General features: G+C 38.9%; 1 protein-coding gene across 1 annotated transcript in view; it reads left to right on the top strand.

The window, feature by feature from the left end:
• The first annotated feature begins 4,677 nt into the window (after positions 1–4,677).
• LOC103799688 (pumilio homolog 2) overlaps positions 4,678–19,071 on the top strand; it is a 61,290-nt gene continuing 46,896 nt past the window's right edge. The window contains exon 1 of the mRNA XM_009072030.1: positions 4,678–5,018. The gene's annotated coding sequence lies outside the window, so the exon portion shown is untranslated. The remainder of the gene's footprint in view (positions 5,019–19,071) is intronic.

The raw sequence follows: 19,071 nt of genomic DNA, 5'->3' as shown, positions 1-19,071 counted from the left end.
GGGCGTTCGGCCCCGCGCGCAGTGTCGCGGGGAGCGCCGGGCTCGCGCGGGCTTTGTTCGGGATTTGCACCCTTCGTAGCTCAGCGTGGAGACTTGTGTTGTTTTTTAGCGCTCTTAAGGATAACGACCGCGTTGTGAGAGCGGAGCGAGAGGGCCAGGCGGTGCCTTCGGTGGTCGGTAGCACACAATGAGGTGCCGAGGTTTCGTTGTGCTTCAGGCGTGCCCGCGCAGGCTGCAATAACAAAAAGTTGAGGAAAACGCCGCTGCCCGGAGTGGATCGTGCGAGCAGTGTGGGGTTAATCTCCTGGGCAGGCATTGTGCGGAGAGGGTTTTGTTTTGGCGTTGTTTCCTTTCGTGTATTTCGTAAGGTCAGACCCTATTTCCTTGAGAGAAAATGAATATACTCGGGACGGTTGGTGTTCTTATGGCTCTCGGTTCTTAGCAAAATGGCTCAGCACCAAAACGTGCAGCGTGTTTGGGGTGTGATGCGATAAAGAGGTTTTTATCAGCTGATTTTGGGATGTTTATTTTTGGTTTTTTCTTCTTTCAGAACGATTAGATGTGTACGAGCAGTGAGAATCGGTATAACTTCTTATGTCGCCTAACAGTCATTTACATGCTACATGTTAACAAAATGCTTTGAGGTTTATTTTACTTTCTCTTTGTTGCATCTCAGCTGAGAGACCAGGCCCTTCTTAGTTGCAGAGAGTTGATGGTTTAGCGCTTCAGGTACGTGGGATATGAATGCATTTGAAATATAACTACTATGCCACGTTACCATTTTTGCATATAAAACACAGCATTTTGTTATATTTTAGTGTTTTGTTACGTTTAGCCATATCTAGGTTTAGAACCAGCTGTTAATAGCCAGTCACAGCTCTGTTGAGCTGAGCTGAACCATTCTCTGCCCTACAACTCTGTTCGTGTCAACACGAATATAAATACACTAGGTAGGTGGGAGAAGGAAACTCGAATAAAAAGGGAAATGCTAATTTAGTGGTGGTGTAGTTTGGGTTATATGTGTGGAAATGACTCCAAATCACCTGACAGTTTTCTGAAGTGTTCAGGGAGTCAAAAATCTGGAATTTGTCCCAGTAGAATGGTTAGTAGGCAAATGCATGTGAGAAACTGCCTGATAATGCACATTCTGCACTTTATTATGTGGATGTTGCACGCAGGAAAGTCTGTTATTTGAGTGGTGTTTTGTCCACATTAATAAGAATGGTTCTTTTTACCCCCCTGTAGTATCACCCTAGTGCTTTTTCTTCTGTGTTAGGGCTATTGGCACAGAGCTGAGGCAGTTGTAATCCTGTCTGCTGTCGTGATTGAGCTAATAGCACAAGCAGTTGGCTGAAGGAGCTGGGCTCGCCTCTCCTTTTGTGAGAAGATTCCTCTTGTTATGACAGTATATATTAAGTCTTACACTGGCTTGCAGAGCACATGGAAGGCTTTATGTGGCTGTTTTCCTCCAGATTTGTTCTCTGGTGTTTCTCTGCACTGAGCTCAGTGGGGCTGATTTTTGCACATGTTTGGGGCAAGTATGTTAACAGGTAATCAGCTTGTTGAATACTGTGTGCTAGATCTGATTTTTCAACAGCCCTTTCTAGTTCACTTCTAGGTATTTCCCCCTCCCCTTTATTAGTTATATGTGAATGTGCACTGAATAATCAGCATATGTAGAAACATTCTCCTTGATAGCTTCATGTATTTTTTCTTTGTACAGTGGTTTCTAAACCCCTAAAATTATTAGACCAAGTTTTTATACACAGAGACATGTAATCCAGTAGATGGTTTGAATTCCTGCTTGTATGTCTTCCTGCTTGCTTTTGAATGTGGAGTTATGTAAAAATTAACTGTCCATTGCACTAAAAAGAAACCTAAGTTCTCTGGGATGTTAAATTCTGTCTGTGTTGGGAATCCCCTGTGAAACAAACATTAATATGTAGTATTTTCTTTAAGAAAAGTTTCTGATAGAAACTGTACTGAGGAAACAGCATAAGGCTGCAGAGCAGACACGATTTATAAATACTTGTCATTGTGTGTGTGGTATGTGTAGGTATGTGAGAGAGTTAACCAATCTTCTTTCTCTCAAAAAATGTAGCTGAAAATGCTCGCCTGGTTTAATGTTAATTTCCCCACCCATAACATAGCTGTTTTGATTATTCCACACAATGCAACCATTCCAGTGCTGTCACAAAGCCAGTGCCCAGGCTTTTGTCTCGGAAATGGGGCAAGAAGTCTTTGGTTTAAAAGCTTGTTTTCCCCTGTAACAAATAATACCGGTTAGGTGGTGCTTCTAGGTGGTGCTTCTAATAGTGCAGTTGGAGGCACTTAGCAGTCGTATAATGGGAAAATGTTTTAAATTACATCAAAACATGTAAACCGTTTCACCTTCAAACGAGTTGTATGAAATTTACTCTATAGTAATGGTTTGTGTGCTGGAACTTCATAGCAAGATTTAGTTTGGATCTTGCTCAGAATACCTGCTGTGGCTTTTAGAGTAGTAGGCAAGAGTTTTTCAGGCTGGTATGTGAAATGTTTAGCTTACAAATAAAGACCAGATGTCATTGCTAGCAATATCTCTTAAGATTATATTTCATTATTGCTTAACAGATTTTTTTTTTTCCCCCTAAACATGGCTATTCAGGAGCAGTTGTAGATGTGTAGAAAAAAACGTGTGAGGAGGTTGTGACGACCATCTTAAGGAGTTGAGAAAGAAATGCAGAACTCTGAAATGTAGCTGAAACATCTCTGTAATAATCCACATGTGTCTTTTTGCTGGCTGCTCTGTATATGCTTCTATTTGCACTAACTGGAGCAGCTGTACGATCCTCTGTCCTCTCCTGGCTGTGCTAAACAGCACATCTGCAGCCTTTCTGACAGCCTCATTTTCTTACAACAAATATTTATCTATGTTGGACTAAGTAATTTGGTGTACCTTTTGCACTTTTGATTATTTTCAGTTTTAATTTTTCATACAATTCCAAGATACCTTATTAAGGTATAGGCAAAACTCTCAGTTACAGGTCATAGGTCTGGTTGTCTCTTCATATAAAGCTCTCAACATGTAAATCCTAACGGAAACGAGGTTTGTATCAGACCTATGTTCATAACTTTACTCCTAGATTTCACCTGTTATTTCATGGTAGAATTTTGGGTGACATACACATTTTGTGTGGCTCATCTGAAGTTTAGTATAGAATTTGTTTACAAATCTGCTCAAAGAGGAAGTGAGTTTCTAAAAGCTGCATCGAGTTCTGTAACTCTTCACATGTGTCTATTGATTGAATACAAAGCCAGGCATGCTTTAGATGATTTAGTGTAGTTGAGCTAAAAACAAGGAGTCTGGTTTGACTCATATTTTTCAAGTATCTTTCTGTTTATCTCCTTTATGATACATATTGTTTAAACTTTGGTTCTGGGCATGGTACAATGATGAGATAGTCACGTAGTCTGAAGAAGTTGCAGAACTGTTGTTAAAAGGGTATTTTGACAATAAGCAAATACCTACTGTAACAGCACTGATAAGCCAGAATAGCTTTAGATCTTATGTGTTAGTCACAAACTCAAGATTGTTCAAGATTATTAAAAAAATAGTCCTACCTTATAGCTGTCTTTGTGTTTTATATTTCCTTGAAGATTGGACATTTGTTAGTCTGTAAGGCTCAGTGAAAAAGGTAGAATTGCAGAGGGATTAAAGGACTGTAGTTTCTTTTGTCTGTGTGTTCAGACCTAAGTGTTCTAGTCCGATTAAATACCTTTCCATCTATGCCAGAATTTATTTGGATTTAACTCTTTTGTTTAGCATGAAAAACAAGACATTTCTTGGACTTGAAATTGCCTGTCCCCCTCTCAAAAAAACCCCAACCTACTTAATTTAGAATGTAGGTGATATTTTGGGGTTTATATTCTGTTTACATAGAAAAGGACTGATAATACATCAGTTATTGTAGATTGAGAACGTGTGTATGTGTTTGGGCAGGGACAAGTGTTTTTTTCCTGCAGAGGATTTTGTTGTTACCAGAGATTTTTTTCAGTTCTCATTTATACTTGTTTTAAGCCAAGACTTAAATGATGCACAAGTGAGTTGGCAAACTTAATTTTGATCTGAGCCTGAAATATTTATTTTGTGAAGATCCCCAATGGTACTACCATGTGGGTTGGAGAAGTTTAATGTCTATTACTGTGTTAGAATCTTACATAGCTTAAGCATTTGAAAGAAAAACTGAGGCTGGTGTGTAAGAATGAGATGTAGTTCAGACAGAGAAGTTAGTGTTCTGTGCTGCTTTGTTACCCAGTCTACCATTTATAAAATCAGACCTAGCAGTATGACAGAATTAGTGGTTTACACATCATGCTGAGTAATAATGTAAAAGAAATTTCTGCCTTTTTTTTTTTCCAAAGAAATATGTGCACAAGCATTTATAATGTATGGAGCTCTACCACATTAATATATTGCCTGTGATACTTTGTTTCTTTTAGAGTCCTAGTTTGGCAGTGGTATTTAAAATGTACAGTTGAAATCAATGAATACCTTTGACAATTAGTTCTTATATTGCTTGAACTTCTTTATTTTTATAATCCTAATTATAAGAGCTGCATATTTAAAAATATGAGGGAAAGCCTTTTATGTTATTAAGACTCTGTCTTTTTAGCTTTCTATGTGGAACAAACATTTGATGTGTCCTCCTAGGCATGAATGAAGTGGCCTGGCAGGAGATCAGAGGAATGATGCGTGTGAACATTGGTCAGGAAGCCACTAGGGTTGGACTGAAGGTTGTCCCAGCTGGAACAGTAGTTGCAGCAACATCAGGGCCCAGTTCAGGTGGAAACACTCCTCACTCCATCCCTGCAACTGCGGTGTCAGGTCCTTCCAGTGTCCAGGTGCCCCTCAGTGATGTTCTGAGGATGACGCCGCAGTTGGGTATTTCTGCCAGCAGCAGGCTGGAGGGCAGTTGTGTGGCTCCTCTGGCAAACACTGTTGGCCCACTGGAGATGGCATTCACATAGGCCATGCAGTAGGTCCTCGTTGTTTTTCATTGGAACAGTTCCTGCATTTTTGTTGATCCCACATCTTTAAGAACAGTATGTGTGAGTTAAGCTGTTTTTTCAAGTCTATAATAATCCAAACTCCAAAACTTCCAGTTGATGTTGTTAAAGCAGTTAGAAATTAAACTGTGTTCAGTTTGAACCATTTATTTAACTTAAATAAGCATTTCATATTTCTGCGAGTACCTGTTTTGTATCAGAATACTTCAGATCATTAGTTTTGAATTTATGTAAAACAAAAATTTATGTAAAATGTAAAAAGGACTTAGCTTCTGGTGGGCCTTATGAGGTCATATACATTTAGCACCTTTTTAGTTGTTATAATTGCAGATAAAAATGCTTGCTTCAATTTCTAATTTTTCACTAAAAACTTCATGCTGATTTTCAGATAGTAATGGCTATTTTTCCCCAGGACTCTTGTAATGTGCCACACTTGTGTCCAGGAGAAACTTCTTGCACCTTCCCAAGCCCAAGGACTTAGGAATGTGTTAAAAAAATGTAGTAAATCTAGGAGCAAATGTGAATAAACAAAATTTGCTGACCTTAAAAGCAGAATTGTCTGGGTTTTTTCTTCATATGTTCTTTCTCATTCTTGAATTTCTTTTGGCATTTTGTTTCTTTTACTTTCTTATTACCGTTTTTGTTACCCTTTTACTATTGTCTTTTTCTTGTATTGACCTACATAGCAAAATAAAAACCCTTTTCCCCTGATAGCCCTTTTCTCCTGACATCCTGATTCATGCTGTATCACATTGCTTATTACTTATACAGAAACCATAAAGCAGTTTTGTAAATCTGAAATTCCACAATACTCCACTTGTACGCATGGATACACTTCCTGAATGTAAGTGTTGGGTTGTTCTTTGCTGGTGTCCAGCCTGTTGCACAGGTAATGGTGCTGATTCTCTCCAGCATTTCCCAAGGGTGATGTCTCGTGTAGATAAAATTATTCACTGACAAGTAAATGCTGGATAACAGTTGCATCTCTCCTCTGCCACCTGCTTTCTGTCCCTGGTGGTCAGAGCCATACCTAAATCAGTAGCTTTGTTTGATGCAGTTAGGTCCATCGAAATATTTGTATTCCTCCTGCAGATAAATGTCATGAACCTCAGATGTGTTTTCTGTTAACTTGAGTGGGGGATGCAGGAGAAGTGCTCTTAAAGTGCTTCAATGGTTTTGCACATTATGAAGATGAGTGAAGGGGAAGGTACTCTGACTGCTGTGCATTGTTATCCATGTGAAAATAGTGGTTTCCAACTTAGTGTAATCAGTGCTACCTTTATGTTGTGCTATTTTGCACTGCTCCTATACTTCCTTAGCAGTACGAACTGACAGACCGGGAGACCTCTGTTTCAGTTCTTTGATTTGATATCTGTGTACCAATGTTTGTTGGGATTTTGTTAGATGGAAGTTACTGTTTTGTTGTTTGGGTTGGGTTTTTTTTAAGAGCAGAGAGCTCTTGAGTTAGAGGTATGAAGGAAATGGTTTTCTAAAATCTGCATTTATGCAAACATTGGAAGGAGTTTAGCTGTGATTGTGTTCTGTGTCTACTACACAGACTGTGTAGGTTAGTAAATTAAAGATAGAAATTTTTTATGCATTTAGAGAAACTGAAGATAAGACCAATCAAAGCAAGTATAGTAGATAAATATCTTGTGATGGTTGAGGTTCACAGAATGGTTTGGGTTGGAAGGGACCTTAAAGATCATACAGTTCCAACACCACTGCCATGGACTGGGACACCTCCCAGTAGACCAGGTGGCTCAGAGCTCTGTCCAGCCTGATGTTGAACACTTCCAGGGATGAGGCAGCCACAGCTTCTCTGGGCAGCCTGTGCCAGTGCCTCACCACCCTTGCAGTAAAGAATTTCTTCCTAATATCTAGTACAAACCTGCTCTCTGTCAGTTTGCCCTTGTAAAAAGTCCCTCCCCAGCCTTCTTGTAGCTCCTCTGTGTGCTGGAAGGTGCTGTGAGGTCTCTCTGCAGCATTTTCTTCTCCAGGCTGAACAGCCTCAGCTCTCCACCAAAACCCCAAGACCTTCTCCCCAGCACTGTTTGATCCATGCTTCCAGGAGGGGAGAGTCCTCTGGAAGTCATCTGGTCCACCCTGCCTGCTCAGGACTACTAGAACCAGGCACCCAGATTGATAGATATGTACATATGAAGTAGAAATGAAGATTCTGAAATGCTTGCTTCAGCATGCATTTTCTAAGTATATCTTTAAAACTGTGGATTTAACATAAATTTTAACATGTAAAAAAGCATTTTGCAAAATATAGCAAGACAACCTTTCTTTTTTTTTGTGGTGAAGACAGTGCAGCTCTAGTCCCAGTGGTTCAGGAGGAACTTTAGATGTATAGAAAGTTAAATAGAAAAATGGAAAAATGATTACAAAATTTAAGAGATTTTCATATATTGAAAATGAAGGTTGCTTAAATTGTCTTGGGAAATCCTGCTAGTCTTCTGGCAAGAAACTTGCCTAAGTCTGAGACCTCAACAGGTGGATTGAAGTAAATACAGAATGGGGAGAAACCTTGAATTAATTTTCATAACAGAAGATACTTGATACTTGTGACCTGTGGTATTTGATACTGTGTGAGGCATAGAAGTGCATCAAAATAAAGAGTTGTTGTGAGCATTAAAGTGAACAGATTAGCTCGGCTGGAATCTCTGATGGATTGTGAAGAACCCTCCAATTAGTTTTGAGTGCTTAAGTGCCAAATAAATTCAGTAAGAGTCAGAATAAGAATTTGATAAATATACCTCATTAATTCCTAGAAATTATATTCTGGGCAGGCTAGGGAAACATTATCTTGGTCTTTTGAAAGCCATTTGAAATGTCTTGAGAAGAACTGAACATCTTATTAAATATAAGGCAAGACAATGTCTTTAGTAAAGATAAGTATTTGTCTAGTAGGATATTTAATTTGTACAGTGGTCGAAAGACTGAAGAATTGCTTGTCGGTGTCCTCATAAGGGATTATTGAGGAATGAACTGTGGGAATTATCACTGAAGTGCCATTCATAACACACCTTACCTTTTGGTCAGCCCATAAGTAGTCAAGTAGTTGGACTAGAAGATGCCTTCCAGCCAAAATATTCTATTAGATATTAATGCACCGTAGCACTAGAGGCCTTTGATAGCACAAGGAAAGAGGAAGTGGGTTATCCTGGAGTTCCATGGTAGTACTGAGGCTTAATGTATGCCAGTTTGGGAATTATCAAGACCGAAATGGAAAAGCTTCAGGTGACGCACATAAGTGTAAGAGACGAGCAGGAAGGTCAGACACCACAGTTGAATGGGATTCAGCACTTGGTTGAGATGGAAAATTCTTTCTGCTAAACATACACTTGACAGATTCGTGCCCAATTAACTGGCCACTCTGGCTCAAAACTAGGGTCTCAGAACATTTCAGAATAAGAGGTACAGGAATGTGATACTGTTAACATTCAGAGTCTGTGTTCTATGGCTGCTTCAGCTGTAGCCAGGGAGATTGAGTTGATGGCCAACAGTTACTCATGGCAAACGCTTTGGAAAGTTATACTACTTTGCTGGCAGAGGGGGAGGCTGTTCAGTTTACTTGGCAGCACAGAGGGCAGAAGCTAGAGGAGCACTCATTTACATGAGAGCTGGTAGCCAAAAAGTTTTGGATGCTCAGCTCAGAGTGCATGCACAACTCCTCAGTACAAGATGTCAAAGCCAGAAGTGTTAATCTGAGTGTGGAGACAATCACTGTCATCTTTTGTATTGAAATAGTAGTGACCATCCAGTCACTGACAGGGTTAAGTATAGACTCCTTGCTCTAGAGATAATTGTTCCTGAGCCTTATTCATCTTTCTTTAAAATGTTTAATATTGCACAGACTTATAAAGGATAGATGAGCTAAGTATAAAAACAATTTTGTTTGTGTTTTTTTCTTTTCCTCAAGACCAAAAAAACACCTCAGTCATTTGCTAGGACAGCAGCTGAGGAAGACCAGTGTCTACTCTGGTGTCATCCTTTTGTTAACTCCCCTCTGGGGCTGCAAATGGGTTAGTGATCTGTTTGTCATTAATTCACATCACTTCTGTAATGAAGAATTGTCTGGGATACAAAGGCTTAGTGATCAGTCAGTCTGTAATATTTGGAGTTAGAGATTAGGTTTTTTTGGAAGCTCAGAATTATTTTCTAGGATTGCAGAGTACTTGCAAATGTTTTTCCCATGTGCTGCAGCAAAGAGCTACAGTGGTGTTACACTGCCCAAGCTACCTGTCCTGTCTTCTCCCTGGTCAGCTCCATTCACTTCCCTGCCTCATGGCAAAGGTACTTAAGCACTTTCAGTGGTTTAAGCTGAATACTTTGGGTTATGAATTTTAACAATATGTGTGGTTCTTTGCTTCTTGCTTTTGAAGAAGCAAGAGTTGATAAGCAAAAGACTGCCAGAGAAAAGCTCTGGTTGCGGCAGTCTTTCCCAAGCATCCAGAGGATTGTGGTGCTGCAAACAAAAGGACATAAATTGTGTCTTTGCACAAAGCTTTGGTTGAGCTGCAGTTGCTGCAACTCATTTGTGTTAGAATTTGCAAACTTCTCAAAGGTTTGTGAGTTTGCTGTAGCAAAGAAAAACCCTTCTTTGGAGGGGGAGAGAGGACAAAGGAAAGTCTTAGTGAGTTCAAGAGCTTTTTGGCACATCCATGGTGTGGAGGAGAATCTGTGTATCAGTTTTTGCAAGTATTCATCATGACTTCCATGGGGATCTATTAGAATTAATACAGCCATGAGAAAATGCGTAGTTGTTATTAATCTAATGAAATGTGCAAATGTTTAACAGGATAAAATGGACAATTCCTAGCAAAAAGAAATTTGCCTTGTTTTTAAGCAATAAGATTGTTTTGTCTGTTGTTCAAATAACATAGACTAATATGTTTGTGCAATGGAAATTGGGAAATAATTTTCCCATATGAGACCTCAGAGTCATGTAGCCATCCCTTGAAACAATGAGCATAATCTCTTCATTCAAACTGAGAGCAGCATAATCTGTTTCCTGACCTTACAGTGGGAGTTGTATTTCCTGCATCATGAGTCCTTCATTTTATATATTCTACTTAAAACTGGCTAGAAATTTAAATATCCTGGCAGTCCATATTTTTTTATTTTCTAACTTTGTCTGCGGCTTTTAAGTTAAATATACAATATTATTGTGAAATATAACTACTTTAAAATGCTTTCAAAGTAATTTTTGTAAATGGAATTTTTAATACTGTTTAAGTGTTAATCAGCTGTGCAACACAAATAGTTTAATTGCTAGTCTGTGATTGTAAAAGCTCAAGTTTTGTCTTAGTCAGTTGATGGATTGTTCTTGTAAAATGAACGTCCATCTAAAGCTATTCTCAAGATCATTCATTTCTGTTTGGGCAAGCAGCAGGTTCTATAACAGCTTTAAGTATTTCTGTGCTTAGGTTTGCTGTGGTTTTAATTTTTAGTTTGCTATTGTCGTCAGTTGGTTTCAGTAGCATTTAGCTCACCAAACTAGAAACCCCCATTACGAATGTCACATTTAAGCAGCTTCTCAAACTTGCGAGTAAGTAAAATTCGTCAAGCCTCACAAACTAGAAAAAGAGCTCTTAAGACTGGAAGGTTCTTCCGTTGTGGGTGGGGAGGGCATTTGAGTGCTGTATTGGAAAATGTATGCCCTGTTAAAATGTCTTGTTTGAAGTTCTTGGTGAGATTTTCCAGTTGTATTAGTGCTGTCTAATTTGGGGCAAGTGTTAAAAGTTTTTCAAGTTTGGGGCTATTTCTGTGTTAAAAAAATTAAACGTCTTGCAACTTGCACGCTTGAGACATTGCCTTAGTGCCTGCGCCTTATTGCCTGCTTGTGACTGTAGCAGATGTGGCTGGAAAGAGGAAACATGTCTTATCTTTCCCCTTACTTAGATTTGAAATAGCTAAAAAGGAACGTTCTGTGATGTACTGCAAGGTGGTTTCATGTAATTATACTGACAGAAAAGCATGGAGAAATTTTCCATGGTGTACTTTAAATCATTTACCTGGCTAGAGAGGAGAAAGTTACGGCGTTGAATTTTTTGGCTACTTGGTTTGTATTTTCAGTAGTTCGCAGCACACAGAGCATGGAATAGGCAGCTTAGTGTGAACCATCACCACGACAGGACAAGGGGAGTAATTGCAGTCTCTTGACTTGTGCAAACGAGTTTATGCTGTGTAACTCCTATTCTTCAGGGGCTGTTTTCCTTCATCATTCCTTCCAATCACATTTGCTAGTTTGATGTGTCTGCATAATTTCTGATCTTTTCAACAACACTTTGAGCTGCAGGTGATAGTTTTGGTTGATGTGACCAGTTCCCACCCACTCATGTGCTGTGAGGTTGTGAACTGCTACCCCCTCTTTGTGAACTGTAATGTTAGTTGTGCTTTTATTATCGTCACAACCATCCTTGTACTTTCTGCAGCTTTTTTTGTGCTTTCTGCCCTACTTCTTTACATTTTTACCTGCCTCCATGTCTCCAAATACCTGGCACTCATGCACTGACTGCTTTAGTCTCACTTTACCCATTTGGTTTCACATTGTATCAGTCTTTGTAATTTGCCTTATGCTTAGACTGAGAGTTCTTGGAAGCAGAGTCCTTCATGCATACAGTGCTTATTGAGCAATTACCATAGGGAGACTCTGATTTGATGCTACAGAAAATAGCACGTGGTCAACTATGCGTTATCGTGGATTTACATACAGATAAATTGTCCTGTGTGCCTGTGCAGAAGTAGCTCTGTGTTTGGGGCTGTGAGGAATTACTGACAGTAGCATAAACCTGAAGGGTAGCACTAATGCTGGAGGTAAGATGGGCTGGGAGCAGTCTGTGCTCCTTGGAGCCTGATGTCGTGGGAACCAGAGACCTGAGCTGGCTGCCTATGGAGCCAACTGAAGTTTCTTTTGTTTCTTCCCATGTCCTCCAGGGTCTAGATGGAGTTATGAGTGAGGCCTTATTCTAAACATGGTTATTACGTGGTTGTGGAGTTTTGTCCCAAAGCTAAAACTTGTGTTAGGCATTGTAGGAAAGTTTTATGTAAACATCCAGGATAAGGTGATGGGAGCCAGTAAACTTGGAAAAAATGCATATAGGCATCCAAGCATTTTGCATTTGCAATGAATTTCTTCATATGTCCATGTTCACTTTCTTACATTATTGAAGGTGCAAGTAAAATTAAAATATTTAAAATTTGGGTCAGTGTTACTTCTTTTGCCTGATCATAGAATCAACCAGGTTGGAAGAGGCCTCAAAGATCAAGTCCAACCCTACTGTCATTACTAGACCATGGCACTAAGTGCCACATCCAGTCTCATCTTGAAAACCTCCAGGGATGGTGAGTCCACCACCTCCCTGGGCAGCCCATTCCAATGCCTGACTACTCTCTCTGTAAAAAATCTCTTCCTAATCTTGCAGGTTTAGAATTTTGCTTTCTGTTTTCTCAGGCGATTAAAATTGGAGCTTATGGAAATGTATGACCCTGCTTTATTGCACAGAGGAGCTGCGTTTAGTTTTTTGAACTGCCGTGGTTTGGTTCAGTTTACATTAAAGTCAGGGTGAAGAGGGCCCTTGTGTGTCTTTGTGTAGGTAATGAAGAGTTAGGTGAAAGTTTTCTCTTTAGTGAAGACAGTGGAGATTGGAACTCACAGGGAGCAAAGCAAAGTGGTGGGTCGATTAGGGAAACAGGGGGGCAGCACATAGTCGGGTAAATGATTTGGGAGAGTACTTTATTTTGGGTGAGAATGAAGAACCTGGAATTTAGACATCTAACCAGACATTCTGCTCATAAAATCACCTCCTGATACTTTGTTAGCTGATGATTTAAATGTGGTTTGGTTTTGTCCGCAGTTACTGCTTCTGCCACCCTTATGTTCTGCTCTTTATATGCTGATAGCTGCTTTTATATATGCATATATATATATATATGTATAAATTTTTGGCTTCTTAAGTGAAAAAGTTGAAATATTTGGCTTTAAACCCATCATAGCACAGATGTATCAATGCTAGTCTTTGAAGTAATTTTTGTTACAAAGCTTTTGTCACTTTAGTTTGAATTGCAAATAGCCTACTTTGTTTTACTCTTTATTTTTATTTATTGTCATCAGTATAAAGTATTTGGCATTATTTTAGACTATTTTTTGCTTCCTTTGAAGGACAAGGCTGGCCAACATTTAATGAGTTATTAATGTCCAAGGCTAAGCTGCAGGTCAGTGAATTAGAAATGAGGCTTACTGAATTAGAATTAGTCTCTTTAGATTCTTGGGGTTTTTTCACTACCGTTGACTGTTTTTTCGGCTTTTAGGCAATTGTAGAAATCTTTGGGTAGTTTAAATACTCAAGTTGTCCAAAGACAACATCCTTAGAAAACAGCTGAAATAATTGATAACAGCAATTTCTTTAAGTGTCCATTCCCCTGCTGTGGGCAGATAAGTAGAAAACGCATTTGCTTCCCTATAGCAAGTCTTAAATTGCATGAAAAGAAACATGTTTTACCCTTCTCTGGCTGTCCTTGAGGTTATGCAGAGTTTAAAGGCCAAAAAAAATCAAGGTAAATTTTGAAGCAGATTGGCATATATTTGAAACTTGTGAGTTTTTTCATTGTCATTTTATGCTGGTGATACAGAGAAATTGTGTGTTAATACCTTTGTCCAACAACTAGTTGCTCATAGCGGAGTAAGGAGTCTAACAATTTTGAATTTCTTTTTTCTGCTACCTACAATTCAGTTCACTGTGTAAACACTAGGTAGTTTAATGTCTTCATCTCCTCTCTTAGCACCGAATTTGAGAAGGTCAGACTGTCTTGCTGTTCCCTGGTTTTCTCTTGCCTGCTCAGGAGAGAACAAAAAAACCCCAAAACACTGATAGAGCTTGTTCAAAGGGTAGTGGACCACGAGTGAGAAGTCATGATGCTAGAAGCTTGTGGGCAGGAGAATTGCTGGGAGAACTTCAGGTTTTGCATGTGGTGTTGTTGAAAACTATATCCTGAGAAGCAAATGTTACCTATGATAAATGCATCTTCTGTATCCTGGAGTAAAGAAAATGAAAGTAAATGCTCTGAAGAAGGGATTTGCTACACATCCAGAATTGCTGAGGGTGGAGGAAGGTTTGTGGTATCAGTGCTACAATAGCACAGAGTAAACCTGTTTCCTGGAAATTCTCTCAGAATGACTTAGGTAATTTCCTCAGCCTCACTTTTGGTGGGGGGGTATGGGGTGTGTATATACCTGTGTACAAAGTACATTTCTTGTTAGCAATTACATTGTTTATAAATCAGGCAAGTTCCATGGGATTCTTTAAGATCACATTATTTTTAAGATGGTGTTGAAAATACGTAATTTTTCAAACAAATTAAAAGTTTGTTTTTTACTTTTCAGGCGGGTGGGGGTACATGTTCTGTTTCTGGTTCTCTGGCTGGTAGTGAATAGAAAAGTGAAAATAGTTGAGGTTGCTAAAGAAAAGACATCAGCAAGAAAAGTATTGATTGCAATGTAAAAAGTGAATTATGGAATTTTTTACTTGATTCTAGGCCTGTGGATTCTAATGTTCTGTTTTGTGTTAACACATGTAAGAAAAGCTCGTTGACTCTCTATTAGAATAACAGTTACATGTTTTATTAGTCATTATAGTATATCTTGAGATAAATTGTCCGGAGTTCTTGCTTGGGTGTAGATAAATTTGGGGTTTATATAGATACTTTTGTCTTCAGGAAAGGCAAAGTTTTAAGCATGTGCATATTGCCAAGAGAGCACTCAAGGTTTTTTTTAGGTTTTATAACTTACTAAATAATTTTTTTGCATGAGAACTAATGTTGAAGTAACGAAGGCTGGTGTCTCAGAGCAGCAATGGATCAAATTAATGTCACACTTGTGTATAGAAGTAGCTGTATAGTTATTACTCACTTATGAAGCCTTTCCGTGTAGAATGGAACAATAATGCTTAGAAATTTGGCTCACAAATTCCTCTCAACATCTGTTGCATCACTGGTAGCACTTACTACTCTGTTACAGGAAGGTGGTGCTGATTGATGAGCTTAACAAGAAAACTGTAAATTTTTAAACTTAGGGAAAAAAAGAGATTCGTCATACTAAGTAACATTACATATATTAAGTAATCAGTTCTGATTAAATAATAAGCATGTTTAGGCAGGAACTGCAATTCATATTGAATTGCAAGGCTTTGCTTTTGAACTTCTGAATATATTTATTGTCTGACTGTTTTGTTTGTGGTATGTTTATTTAGAAGCATTGGAGTGAGAGTTGCAGAGTAATGTGTGCATAGCTAAGAGTGCAGCAGGGGTAGGTGAAGAGTCTCACCAAACTAGATTGGATTATGCCTAAACTGTTACACATTGAAGATTAGACCCCTGCATTTGAAAAAATAGGTCTTCAATTTGGTTTAAAGCAATGAAGGACCAGTCAGCCCCCTTTTTTGAATAATTGCATTTTCTAGTAGGTCATTTAAATAATAAGGTACAGAATGTATGGGAGTTACTATTTTAACCCATTGTTCTAATTATATTTTTTAAAATAATGTCCTGTTTGGAAAAACTCTCATTGGGCAAGTTCTTTTCTTCCATTTTGTAAAGTTACATTATCTAAGCATTTTATTAACTGTCTATTTTTTACACTTTACAAACTTCTGCAACATCTGTTACTCTCCTTCCCATTCTGGACATTTCTTAGAAACTCTTCTGAGTGGATAATTTCTTGCACAATTAAAAGACTTTGAGAAACTTGCTAAGTTATTTAGTGTAAACTATGTGCCCTACTTATGTTGGAATATATCACTTTAGCTCTTCAAATGTAGCAAACAGTGTAACTGTTATAAATAGTTATGAAATCTGGTTTCAGTACAGACACATTATTAATTTATGTAGGCTGGTCGTTCTGCCAGTATTTGACCATAGGGATTAACATCCTGAGCTTGTGGACATCTGACAGTAGGTTAGAAAGGCTTGTACAAATAGTTCTGCCAGTCTTGGGGCAAAGCTTGAATTTGTTGGGTGGGAAGAGAGGCATGAAAGCCTGTGCAGTGAAGAGGTACAACTCTCAGGTGGTGGATGAGTTCATGTGTCGGGGAACAAGTACAATTGCCTTAGTGTCCATGGCTGTGGGCAGAACCCAAGGTACCTGAATCTTTTTAGGCCAATGAACCATCACGTAGCTCTGAACTAGGTGGCAGGGTGTCCATCATTTTCCTCTGCTTTTCTTCATGGAAGGTGATATGCCATTGTTGCTCTATATGATCTGTTGACAGAGGACTATGTGAGTAGATCAGTAATTCCCAAACCTGATGGTGACTTGTGAGATGCTATCCAACATACTTTATGCTATCTGTATAGATGTGTGTGTATATATATCTGCTGTTGATAAAAACCCAGGAAATTCCTTCTTCCTCTGTGCATGCTTCCAGATTATTGAAATTCCTATTGAATGGTGAGCAAGCAAAGCTTTTGGACAACTCTTAGGATGACCTTGCCCCTTTGTAACTTGGCTTTTTCAGCAGGCCAGGCAGTGCTTTAGCTGTGTGTATTCCCCTGGCCCTTGAACATGCTGCCAAAACCCTTGAAATCTGCTCATTTCATTTTTGCTGTTGTGGATGTCCTCAGCACTGGCAGGATTGCTTCTCAAGCTACACGACAAAGTTCACAAGGCAGTAAAGCACAAGAACATTAAGATCCGTAAGATTGCTGACCTAGACCAACTAAATGGACACATTTGTTTTCATTAAGATCTGGATGTATTAAGAGTCACAAAGTGCAAAAGTATCTCTCAATCTGAGAATATGGGTTAAGGAGCCTAAAATACAACGGTTGAAGAATTACTCAGTTGCCTACCAAGGTTTGAGTTGGTTATAGAACACTATTTTAATGCAGTGAAAATGAAGTGCTTACTGGAGGAAGATACTATATTTTTGAGATTATACCTGTGGAAATATTTGTTAGAACTTAAAATTGGTTGCCTAAGTGTTTTGTCAAAAATGCCTAACACCTTCTTCATTTGGACTGCTTAAGGAGCTTGGGTGTTTTGGAGTGCTTAGTGAAGTCTGCAGTTGCATTACTGTTCTTGCTGTCCTCAGAAGGCATACTTAACAAAGCATGCCTGTGTGCAGACTTCACATTACTTGGGAGCAGCAACTGTCATTAACCAGTTTGGTAGGAAGTGAACCTTTGGTTCCTTGGTGCTTCAGAGAGGTATGAGAAGATGCATGTACCCAAAAGCAGCTTTAATCAAACAAATGCTTTGGGTTTTTTTAATGTTACAGAAAATATTTGGTGTTTTGTAACCAATCTGTATACAGAACAGTTCAGTTATGTTTCTGGTAGTTGCCTGTTCAGCCATTCAACAACTATTGCTATCTGGATGCACTATGGGCTGAACTCTAAACCAAAATAAGGACATTCTAGTAAATTTGGGAAAAATATTGTAGAAATCTCTCCATACAGACCTGACCTGCAGTATGTCATAACAGAGGTTTGGGGATTTGCGGTTTAAGCTTGTTGTATTGTTTTCCTTTCTTGATAAATCTCTACTAGATTTGTAGATTGTCATAGATTGTCTAATGTTTTATCTAATATTAAAATTATTATTTTTATTTAGTAGTTTCAGGTTGGCCGCTGATATGAAAGGTTTTTGGGGTTTGTATTTTTTTAAGTGGCAAGTGTCTGACATGACTTCAACAGACAATGTTCAACTTAATGGAGGGTTGACAGAATTGCTATGTATTATGTTTTCAAATATAGCCATCTTTGTGTTTTCAAATTAGTTTAACTTCCTCATAATGCTCTGCCATAAGCATGTATCTTACATATGATAAGTGCTGCAGAAGAGCCACACCTGTAGTAAACTACTGGAATGCTGTTTTGCATTAAAGTCATTCAGTAAAATAAATAAGAAAGTTGAAGCATTTGCAATGTGAACAGTTCAGCAGCTTCTCTTTCTTTCCAGGGTAATAATTACCAGGTGTTTTGTGTTGGATTTCTGGCCTAGGACCACAGCTTCAGCTGTAAAATATGTCCTTGTTTTCTTGGTCACAGTGGTTAGGGGAGGGGAGGGATGGGATTTGGAATTTATTAATGCAGAAAAAGTGGTTTTCCTGCTTTCTGGTCATCAGTTCTCACCACGTTTGATGTATGAAATGAAGTAATATCTTTTTTTTCCTGTGCTGATTTTTGTTTATTTGCTTTGGGTTTTGTTTGATTTTTGTTTTGTTATTATTTTCCCTAGACTTTTTTCAAGGAAGGGGCTGTTCTTTGCTTTTGCAAGAAAATGGTTACAAGCTTATTTCTGACAGGATTCAGGGTTATTGGAGAGATTGCTAGTCCCTAGACCTGGATGCCTGTATCCTAGAAATGGGTACTACTGTAAGCAGTATTTCTTGTGGTAATCCTAGATGACTATCTAGTCAAGAGTGCCTCCTGAATTCCTTCCTGAGTTACATGAGGACATGGTTTCATGTTACTTGTTTATCATACAGCCACCACCAAGCAGGTACTGCTACCTCACCTCGCTCCACACCAGGGTGTCCTTGTTGCTTTTACAGTGTCACACGTGGTGGGCTCACTGCTGTGGAGTTTTAGCCAGTTCCACTGGGTGATCAGTGAAATTTCCAAGCACAGAAAAAGAAGGGGGAAAACATCTGAATAAAACCTTGTACTAATGATTACCAGCTTCATTCAAGGGGAGTGGTAAAAGCTGTTGGGGGGAGTTCATAGATACACTTCAGCAATTATATCTCTTTAGCAGCAGTGCCTGAGGAATTGTTATACCTAGAGACAGTTGTGGTGTGTAGTATCCTTTTGTGCATAATTTGGGGACCCTGTGCAATGATCTGATGTGTATCAGAAGTTTGAAACCATTGCCAGCTTCTCTTGAGTTGGAAAGGGTTATTAGGTTCAGCTCCTGAAAAGTAAGTTTACTTGCAGCAACTAGCCTCAAAGCCGGTAGGTGGTAGATGGACAGAGAGGAGTCTTCAGAGTGGTTGTGGGGGAGGGAAAAAACCAACC

The sequence above is a fragment of the Acanthisitta chloris genome, unplaced genomic scaffold (assembly GCF_000695815.1).
Source record: "Acanthisitta chloris isolate BGI_N310 unplaced genomic scaffold, ASM69581v1 scaffold1053, whole genome shotgun sequence".
NCBI lineage: Eukaryota > Metazoa > Chordata > Aves > Passeriformes > Acanthisittidae > Acanthisitta > Acanthisitta chloris.
Note: the sequence above shows the minus strand (reverse complement) of the source record. Positions and strands in the feature narration are given on the sequence as shown.